The sequence below is a fragment of the Morus notabilis genome, unplaced genomic scaffold (assembly GCF_000414095.1).
Source record: "Morus notabilis unplaced genomic scaffold, ASM41409v2 Scaffold70, whole genome shotgun sequence".
NCBI classification, from domain to species: domain Eukaryota; kingdom Viridiplantae; phylum Streptophyta; class Magnoliopsida; order Rosales; family Moraceae; genus Morus; species Morus notabilis.
In genome coordinates this window covers 452,365-459,298 of record NW_010365594.1, presented here as the reverse complement: position 1 = coordinate 459,298, position 6,934 = coordinate 452,365, and the positions used below count along the sequence as shown (strand labels likewise).

At 31.8% G+C, this 6,934-nt stretch overlaps 1 long non-coding RNA gene across 1 annotated transcript; it reads right to left on the bottom strand.

Annotated features, from left to right (window-relative positions):
- Positions 1 to 234: 234 nt before the first annotated feature.
- On the bottom strand, positions 235 to 2,194 carry LOC112093607. The gene is made up of 3 exons (XR_002903132.1): positions 2,060 to 2,194; positions 758 to 804; positions 235 to 309 (listed from the first exon to the last, which is right to left on the bottom strand). It is a non-coding gene; the product is annotated as an uncharacterized LOC112093607 (long non-coding RNA).
- Positions 2,195 to 6,934: the final 4,740 nt, after the last annotated feature.

The following is a 6,934-nucleotide window of genomic DNA, read 5'->3' as shown; positions in this document are numbered from 1 at the left end:
TTTTATGAACAAACCACTTTAACCTACAAAAACTCATAAAAAGATGCCACATTATCACAAGTCAGAGAAGCAAATAATAAAATAAAATAGTTCAAATATTAGAGAGGGAGAGAGACATATCACCCTTTTTTAAAGGGGGTGGAGTTCCAAGGGAAGCAAGCAAGAACCAGTCATGAAGAGGCTCGAAGGAGAGCCTCTGTTAGAGACGAAGACACTGAACATACAGAGTCAAACCCTCACCACACTTTTCTCACTCAACTTGAAAAGTACCAACTCAAATTCGATACCAGCAATCCCACCAATCCTCTCCTTTAATACGTTGAAACAGCACAAGCAACGTCACAATTAAGAAATAAAACGACACCTTGAAAAGCAAAGAACGCAATATAGAAAGTAGAAAAATAAACCATCAAAAGGAAACAACCTGAAGATTAAAGATATAACAATCAATCAAATAAAGTTTTTATAAAGATAAAAGAGGACAACGACTTTCACCTAAAACAGGCTAACGACAAATAAAAGGTAAAGAAAAATAAATAAATAAAGGAAATAACAAGACAAATGTATGCAAATCAAATGTCAAAATAAATGTCCACGCTTTATGCTCTGAAAAATGGTTGCAAACAAGAGAATGTGCGGGCTAAAATAAATTAAGAGCAACAATGTGCATAGAATCCTAATGGAGAAGGATGCGAAAACGATAAAAGAAGGATTTTAGCGTAATTGAAAATTAGGACTTAGGGAATAAGCATTTCACCTGCTAAGAAGTAGATGGCGTACTTTTGGTGAATGCTGGTCAGAGTGCTGCAATCAAACAAAGCTAGTGAATGGCAAAAGAAATTTTCACTTTCACAACATAAAAGATCTAAATCACAAATCAAAAATTGTGGCTAAAATTTGTCAAAAATTAATCTCAGTTGCTATAAGAATCCCATCTTTTCTGTCCACAGATACAATTTATATAGTTTATGGTGTTATGCAACCCAAGTGCAAGAAACAACAAAACAAAGAAATTAAAAAAAAAAAGAAATCTTTATGGAAGTAGAAGTCATGCATCATCCACAACACTTTCAAGTTGAACCCATAATCCACGTTCTCAAAAGGAAAATTTCTTTTCATGAAACAAAGATCTTGACGCTAAACATATCAAAATGATAAGAAATAGCCAAAAAAAAAAAAGAGGAAAACAAAATCCTAACCGAGAAGGAATAACTTCATAACATGCTAGATTGAAATAAAATTTGAATAAAATGAGAGAAATTTGAGAGCAAAAGAAAAACTAAATTCTTCGATGCAAATCATAACATGCTAAAGAGTACACCCAATAAATAAGGAATAACTTCATCAGTAAGATATATTGCAAGCTAGATTGACAGAATACCATTCCCTCGTCATTTCTTTTAGTTTAACATAGTCTTCATGTTTTCTTTAATGTGTTAGTCTTGATGGTTTCTTTAATACGTTAGATAAGCAGGACTTAATAATGACTTATTTTTCTATTTTGTAAGAGCTAATATAGTCATCATGTTGCTAATCCACTTTTGACTAATTTTACTTTTCATCTTTTTTTCAAGTTTTACATACTTGGAGATGCAAATTGAAGACAAATATTTATATCATCAACAATTTACGTTCTCTTTTGTTATTGTTATTTTAACCAAAGAAGAATAAGAAGTAGAAGAAGAAGGGAAAGGGAAAAAAAACTATTTGTCACTCATATATTACCTTAACTAAATGTAATTAGCCCTAGGAGATATTCTCAATGTACCAGAAGAAACATAGGTCGCAACTAATTGAATGCAAAGTTTCATTTGAGCTGTTGAATGCAAAGATTCTAATCATCAATGACTAAATATATATCAATGAAATCAGAAATAGGGGGAAGCAATTATCAACTACGTGGGTGCTTGAAAGAGCCAACCAGGGTGTTCGAAAAAGATTGAGTGCAAACTTCTAGAGGTAAGGCAACACGAGCTTTCTTTAAAGGTTCTTACTGTCAAAAGTTTCAAAACTTAATTAAAAAAAAAGCATTTTAACTATGTGGCATTACAGAGCAAACCTTCATTAAAAGCTGCTTTACATCTGACATTGTACGTAAACACTCTGTGAGATTTTCAACATAGATCCCTAATTTAGCATCTTCGCTTATCTGGAGAAAAAAGTTGATAACAGCCCTCATAAGTAGCACTATAATAAGAACTTCTAAAAAGGGAAAAAAAAGTCCTCCTTACCTGAGTATTTCTTTGACTAGGATCTAATAAATATGTAATCTGTTCATTCTAAATATGCAAAAATCAGTTAATGAGTTAATGGAAGAAATTATACAGTTAAAATAAGCCAATTACACCAAAAATCTACCTCAAAAAAGAAATAGTGACACTGATACTTGAGTTGTCTATCAGCATTCTTCTTTTGCTCCCATAGAAAGAAGTTCCACAAACAGCTTGCAGCATATATATGATATAAAATTAAATTAGAACAATACAAAAGACATAATAAATTTACCTCGTTTATCCAAGCAAAGAGACGCTCAAAAACTCGAGGAGTTAAACCTTGTTGATAGATAGAAATGCTTTCAATCCAACAATGTGTTGGCTGGACCCCGCATCATACAAGTCTTTCCCACATCCCGTCTAACAACAATCACTTTTCATATATGTTACGCATATTATATATCACAGTTTCAAAACTTAATTAAAAAAAAAGCATTTTAACTATGTGGCATTACAGAGCAAACCTTCATTAAAAGCTGCTTTACATCTGACATTGTACGTAAACACTCTGTGAGATTTTCAACATAGATCCCTAATTTAGCATCTTCGCTTATCTAGAGAAAAAAGTTGATAACAGCCCTCATAAGTAGCACTATAATAAGAACTTCTAAAAAGGGAAAAAAAAGTCCTCCTTACCTGAGTATTTCTTTGACTAGGATCTAATAAATATGTAATCTATTCATTCTAAATATGCAAAAATCAGTTAATGAGTTAATGGAAGAAATTATACAGTTAAAATAAGCCAATTACACCAAAAATCTACCTCAAAAAAGAAATAGTGACACTGATACTTGAGTTGTCTATCAGCATTCTTCTTTTGCTCCCATAGAAAGAAGTTCCACAAACAGCTTGCAGCATATATATGATATAAAATTAAATTAGAACAATACAAAAGACATAATAAATTTACCTCGTTTATCCAAGCAAAGAGACGCTCAAAAACTCGAGGAGTTAAACCTTGTTGATAGATAGAAATGCTTTCAATCCAACAATGTGTTGGCTGGACCCCGCATCATACAAGTCTTTCCCACATCCCGTCTAACAACAATCACTTTTCATATATGTTACGCATATTATATATCACAACACATCACAAAACAAGGGCAAATTCAACATACCTGTCCATAGGCAAAAATGGAAATGTTGAAACATGTCATACAATTTTCAACAAGTGGTGCTCCCATAAGGTGGAAAATATCTAGCAACAACCGAAAGTTGTGATCAAACTCAATCATTTAAAGGTTAAAGCAAACTATTCATTTAAGTATCTGGAGAAACTCACATCTCCATGAAGACCTTACATGCGTTGCCTCTGTCTGCAACCAAGTCGAATGTAAAAGTTTTTCCGTTGATTGCCAAAGAATCATTAGAAATTTTCAGAACTATCATTTCTTCATCCTTGTCTTTCCGTTATTATATATCACAACACATCACAAAACAAGGGCAAATTCAACATACCTGTCCATAGGCAAAAATGGAAATGTTGAAACATGTCATACAATTTTCAACAAGTGGTGCTCCCATAAGGTGGAAAATATCTAGCAGCAACAGAAAGTTGTGATCAAACTCAATCATTTAAAGGTTAAAGCAAACTATTCATTTAAGTATCTGGAGAAACTCACATCTCCATGAAGACCTTACATGCGTTGCCTCTGTCTGCAACCAAGTCGAATGTAAAAGTTTTTCCATTGATTGCCAAAGAATCATTAGAAATTTTCAGAACTATCATTTCTTCATCCTTGTCTTTGCATGGTGGCCTCATTCGCACTAATACCTAGAAATCCATAGTAGGAAGTTTAATAATAACGAAAATTCTAAGACTGAACATGCAAGGAAAAGAAAAGCCACAAATTTTAGAATGTGAGACTTTATATCAGTTTACAATTTGGGAAACAAATAAAGCAACTGAACAAATAGCTATTGATTTGAAAATATGAGAACTCTCCACAATAGAAGTCATTTTCGTTATAATCAAGAAATTCAACTCATTTTATAAACTTTTTGAGTTCATAAGGAAAACTTATCTTCATCAATTACAAGCAATTTAAAACCTCAAATTTTACAAACAATTTGATTTTTTTTTCTTTTTTTGAGTAGAGTAGAAAGACATACAATCCGTGGTGGAAAGAAATCCAAACAAATAATGTCGTTTTCTATCTAAAGAGCAAATAAGAAGAAATCACGCGATGTAAGAAAAACAACACATAAGATTTATTTAACTGCCTGGAAGAAGAAAAGGACATAAAGATCCTAAGATCATGAGCTTGATGGAGACATCATGTTGGACCTACGAAACATCAAAATATAAGAGATGGTATAAAAGAACTAAATTATTCAATTGCAAAAAAAAAAAAAAAAATTTTTAAATTGAAAAAAAAAAAAAAAAAAAAAAAAAAAAAAAAAAAGAAGAAAAGAAAAAGATAAGTTCATTCTTTCTTTTTCTTTTTAAGATAGGGTAGAAGTATCCGTAAATACAGATACAATCCGTGGCAGACAAAGATCCAACCATTAATGTCCTTTTCTTATCCAAGAAACATGAAAGGTAAACCACGGTTAGCCTTTAACAAAGAGCAAAATCATAATTAACCAAACCGTCTGGAACAAGAAAAGACATAAGAAAGCAACAACCGTGGAGAAGAAATAAGCATCAACGAGTACCTAGGATCACCAATAGCATAATAAGTATAGAAAACAAAACATATAGTAAATAATAATACAAACAAAATAAATAAATAAATATAGAGAAAATAAAATGGGACCTAACTTAAAAGAAGGATAACATGGTTGAGAAGATCCTATAAAGTGGTCAATTTCAACTCGGAAAAGACGAACATGTAAATAGAAGAGTAAAAACCCTTCCATTCTTTTTTTATCCGTACTTAGTGTAGGTCGCCGAGATAATGAAAACAAAGGAGAACGAATAACAAGAGATATAGTTTACCAAGAAACATATGTATAGCACAATAATAACAAAATTCATCTTTACTTATTAAACTCTCATAAAAAGAGACATAATAATAGATTACTTTTAAACTCTCATATAGAGACTAAAAATGAAAAGCTTCATAAAATAACTTCTGAAACATAGATTACTTTGAGCAATCGGAAAGCATCTAAAATAGATACAATCCATGGCGGATAGAGATCCAACCATTGATGCCTTCTTCTATCCAAGGAACAAGCAAGAATAAATCATGTGATATTAAAAAAACGGCCTGGAAGAAGAAATAAGACATGATGAAGTTCAAGGATCAAAAATTGTTGACGACATCAAATTGGACCTGGAAAAATTAAAAATTATAAATAAGGGAATTGAAGCAAAAATCAAAAATCAATAGTAAGTAAGAATAAAGTAAAAGTTCCACGCAGTTGTATGAAAAGATTGTTGCATAACAGAGATGTTGGAAATGTATAATCCAATAAGGTGAATGCGGCTTGTCTGAGGGAGGAAGTAAAGAAAGGTTGTTGAGACCTTCCCTACAAACCTCCATAACTCCTTATTTGAAATACATAGAAAATGAATAACTTAAAAGAAAATATTAACCAGGCTAAATTCTTCGTACAACTATATTTGAATAATAGTTCAATTTGAATAATAGTACATAATTATATCTTAAGAAGTAGTTTTTCTTAAGAGATCCTACTTCCTAAGGCATTAGGTTAGCCAGACCCAACTGTGAAAAAGTATTGTTGGAGTCTATAAGTCTATCTATGTCAATATGGGAGTTTTCACATATAACAATTAAGAAAAAAGTTAAAAAGGATTCTTCCCTTGTTTTCAGTGAAAAAAGTACACCCCCAAAACCCCACTTGCTCTTCCTTTACTCACTCAAATGTTATAGGAAGTAAAAACTCTAGATTCCTCGTTGTTTTGTCACCATTACTGATAAGACAAGTGAAGTTGATGGGAAAAAGAAAATTCTTATTAAACTATCATGAAATCAAACAATTTCGCTCAGAGAAGAAGAGAGATTCGAACATCAATTTAGAGATTTGAACAAGGGATCACCATCGTTGTCATCATCCGCAGTTGTTGGCTTTACATCATCAATTACGATTTTTGGACCTACATGTATTTCAAATCCCTAAAAATTCAAATACAATTTTAAATACTTAATCTGAATTTCTACAAAACCCATGGCAAGAGAAGGAAAATATAGAGAAACAAAGATTAGAAACAAAATTTGGACTTTTCACACATGCTAGGAAACACCAAAAAGAGAACAATAGAGAAAGAAAATCAGTTTGGTACATTTAATCTATTTCTATCAAACATGTTATAACTACAATAGAAAAGTCAAAATATTTTTGTATGCGTAAATCTAATAGTACAGAGGACTTACATTGTACGTGCTTCCTTGAGATTTCCTTTGACTATTCAGTTTGCAATCTATCAATTCAATGACAAGAAGAGCAAAACTAAGTTCAAAGTTAGCCTTATGCACTGAATATTGCAAATGAAAAAAATTGGTCCCCTCTACAATCAAATCTACCCACTAAATAATTCACTTATGTTATCCTGGAGAAAACAATTAAATAGATATTCTAGAAAACAATTAACTTTTTCCTCTCCCTAGTAATCCAAAAAAGGAAACTAGCAAAAAGAGAACACTTGAGATGGAAATTAGCAAGAAATTAGCAGAGACCATGCAGCAAGTTAC